The sequence below is a fragment of the Myotis davidii genome, unplaced genomic scaffold, assembly GCF_000327345.1.
Source record: "Myotis davidii unplaced genomic scaffold, ASM32734v1 scaffold49, whole genome shotgun sequence".
Classification (NCBI taxonomy): domain Eukaryota; kingdom Metazoa; phylum Chordata; class Mammalia; order Chiroptera; family Vespertilionidae; genus Myotis; species Myotis davidii.
The window spans coordinates 7,508,963-7,512,963 of record NW_006300375.1 but is presented as its reverse complement, the minus strand read 5'-3'; positions in this window follow the sequence as shown (position 1 = coordinate 7,512,963).

The window sequence follows — 4,001 nt, the reverse complement described above, 5'->3', positions numbered from 1 at the left end:
ACCTGGCTGGAGAATGTGGCTGGAGAACCTAGCAAGAGAACATGGACACAGAACTTGGCTGGAGATTGTGGCTAGAGAAACTGGCAAGGATGCTGATCAACTGAACGCTGTCTCCGTGTCATTCCTTCTTCGCCGACTCCGTCCACACTTTTGGGGACCCCAGCAACTTAGGGGAAGGTTGTTTTTAAGGGACCAGGAGCTGAAACCATGATGGACTAGGCTGGCGACACTTTGCAGGGAATATCAGGAATTTTTCCCCTGAGTTAGAAGGAGGAATTTGGCAGGGCTGAGGTTCTAACATATATTTTTTTCAAGCAGCTTTCTTAGGTTACTAGAGGCCCTATGCATGAAATTCGTGCAAGAATAGGCCTTTGCAGCCCCAGCCTCCTTAGCCCTCGCAGCTGAAGCAGCTGCCTCAGCCCTCACAGCCCTGACTTTGTCCAGAAGGATGCGTCCGGAAGGATGTCTGAACAGTCATTCCACTGTTCAGCCATTTGGTCGATTTGCATATTATGCTTTTATTATCATAGACTAGAGGTCCAGTGCACAAATTTGTGCACAGGTGTGGTCTGGCTGGCCTGCCCCGATCGGGCCTGATCGGGGCCTCGGCCAGCCAAGGGGAGGAGCCATGGGAGGTTGGCTGACTGGCCCTGCCCCCTTTGGGCTGGTTGGATGGCTGCAGTGCTCATCATAGCGACTGGTTGTTCCAGTTGTTCTGGTTGCTTGGTTTTTATATATACAGATAATTGATATAAACTATACGTAATTATATCATTCAGTGAGTTTTGATATATGCATTCATCTGTGAAACTTAAACCACAATCAAGATAATGCATATATCCATCACATCCAAAAGTTTCCTTGTGTTCCTTTGTTTTTGTTTGGTTTTGCTTTTATGGTAAGACACAATAGGATTTCTTGCCTCAATACATTTTAACCCTTTTCGGTCCAACCTTGAGGCTGACTCAACAGACCAGGCACTAGGAGCAGGTCCAATGTTGAGCAATAAGAACATTAAAAAGTTCAACATTCAATCCTGTCAATTAATTTGGACCAGACTGTTTGAATTCCAAAAATAACTTTGGACCGCAAAGGGTTAAAGCATTCAATAGAGTAGTGTTAACTATAGGCACTGTATCTTCATTCCAATGTTAAAATATTATTCACTGTTGTCAAAATTTGGAAATAATCAAACTGTCCATCAATAAATAAATGAATACAAAAACCGTTATCTACATACCATGCAATATTATTCTGCCTTGAATAAAATGAGGAACTCCAACACATACAACTAGTGGATGACTCTTAAGGACATTATGTTAAGTGAAATAAGCCAGTTACAGAAGGACAGGCTGCGTGATTTCTCTACCAGGTTTCTAAGATAGTCTCAGAGAAGCAGATATGAGAATGTGGTTTCCAGGGTTTAGGGGGAGGAGAAAATACGAAAATGGTGTTCAATGAGTATAAAGTTTCAGTGACGCAAGATAACGGTACTTTTTTTGTATGTTGTGGATTGTCCTCTTAGATGAGTGGTGTTCTGAGGTAGCTATTAAAATGAATATATGCGAGAGTCTTGAGTTTCTATTGCATGAAGACAGAATTAAGTGAATCAGTATAACAACCCTGTTCATCTCATAATTTTAAACAAAGCTTTATATGACACACTCAGGGAAGTGTTACTTTGTTTGTTTTGAGGGCATTCATATCAGCTTATTCAAGACTGCTAGTAATAATAAGACTGCATTTGGTGATAAGTGTCTACCACCCATTTCCTGAAGCCGGATTTCAGGTGTTAATGAATATCCTCTCTCCTGAGAAGCTTGGAGTGTGGCAGCTCCGGTCAGAGCACGTCCACTCCGTGCCCAGCGATCAGGACACAGACAGCAAGTCTAATGTGCTGAACGTGCACAGGCCAGATGTAAGCTATTACACACAATTAGCGATTCTGATTCCACGGAGCGGCTTTCCGTGCCGATGGCAAAAATGGGAGATATTAATTGCACTGCTTCGAGCTTCAGCCTCTTCAGCTGAATAAGATGTTTTATGATTTCCCTGGGAGCATGAGGCTTGATGCTGAAATACATTCCCTGACAGATTGACAAATAGGGCAAACTTTTAAAACATATTTCAGATTCTAGGATATAAAACAAGAATAAAGTAAGGGTTTTATTTTCTCTCTCCAGTGCAAACAAATTGTTTTCAAAAAATTATCTTCTTTTTCTAACATTTCCATTTTTTTTTTTTTTGGTAAACATGTATTTGTTTTCCACCTATTTTGCTTATTACAAAAATACATAAAAATCTTTAAAATTACATTAGTAATTATTCTGTGAGTATTAAATTAAGCAATGAACAGCTATAATAACTTATGGGTGTTCAGGTTGGGGGGGGGCAAATATGAAAAATAGCCACGTGTTTTAGCTTATGAACTATTTATTGTGGCATTTGTTATCTGTGTGCCCCCACTCCCCCAAAATGTCTACACACTAACCAATGGAACCCGTGAGGATGTTGCATTATATGGCAAGAGGGAATTTTCAGATGTTATTAACACTAGAGACTTTTATATAGCATATTATCCTGAGTATCTGGATGGGCACAATCTAATCACATAAGCCTTTTAAAGTAAAGAATTTTCTCTGGCTTAAGGTAGAAGAAAGATTGGCAGAAGTCAGATTTCAATCGTGGAAACACCTTTTCTGGCTTTGGGACACGGGCCAGGGCCACAGCACGGCCTCCAGAGATTAAGTGTGGCAAGGAAAGTCGATTCTGCTCGCAGCATGCCTGGGCTTCCAAGTAGATTTTCCCAGAGACTCTTGATCCCAGCCCAGTAGTGGATCAGGTAGTGGTTTCCGTAACCTAGAAGGGAAAAACCAGCTTAGCCAACCCAGACTCCTGACTTACAGACCTGTGAGATAATAAATGCATGTTCTTTTAAGGTGCTAAGCTAATGGTAATTTATGTCAGACACAGGAAACGAATACCCTGATTTATGGTCTGCCTATTTTCAAAAACGATTTGCAGTGCATTTTAATATAAACAAAAGCACTATTATGTTATATGAAATGTCAGTAATTTAAGATTAATTAACAAAAATCTTAACATCTATAAAGTAAGGATCACCTTAGCACAGAGTCAGCGATAAACCTGCTAATTGAAAACATACCAGTTTTTCTGGAGAAATATACTTTTTTGTAATTGTTACAAAAATAGAGACTGATACATTTTGATTGGATGTATGAAGTAACAGGATTAAAAAATTATTCGGTTTGAGGTAAGAAGATATATATGACTCTAAACTACACTGGATGAATAAATTATTTGGAAGAAAGCTAGAGGATAGAAAGGAAAATATTGACAGAGAAGAAGTCAGAGTTAGAAAAATATTGAATTAAGGGAATAGGGGTGATGGGTGGAATTTGCCTTGAAAGGAATAGGGATACTGTTTTATCTAACTCAAGAGGAAATAAAACACAGTAAAAGAAATATTATTGAGATCTTAGTATGTGTCAGGCATTAATGCATGCTAATTCATTCAATGTTTTGGGACGCACTAGGCAAACATTATTACTCCCTTTTCAAAAATGATAAATTGAGACTTGGGAGTTTAACCTGTATATTCTCCATCAGCAGAATATGGGAGCCTTTTACAGCAAAATTACATTTGCATTATTTTTCTACTCAAGACCTCCAGTGATTCTGCATCCTACACATATCAAAACCAAGGTGCTCTGGCTTACAAGGTCCACCCTACCTCACTTCTAGGTATTGGTCTGAACGCATCTTTTTTTATGGTGCCCTCTGCTTCAGCCTCTTGGGCCTTCCTTCTCTTCTTTCCAACTGCTCAAAGTTCACTTCCATTCCAAAGCCTTTGCACCTATTTTCTACCAGGAATCACCATAATTTCTTTCTTTTTTAAAAAACTATATTTTATTGATTTTTGACAGAGAGGAAGGGGGAGGGATAGAGAGAAACATCAATGAGAGAGAAGCATCAATTAG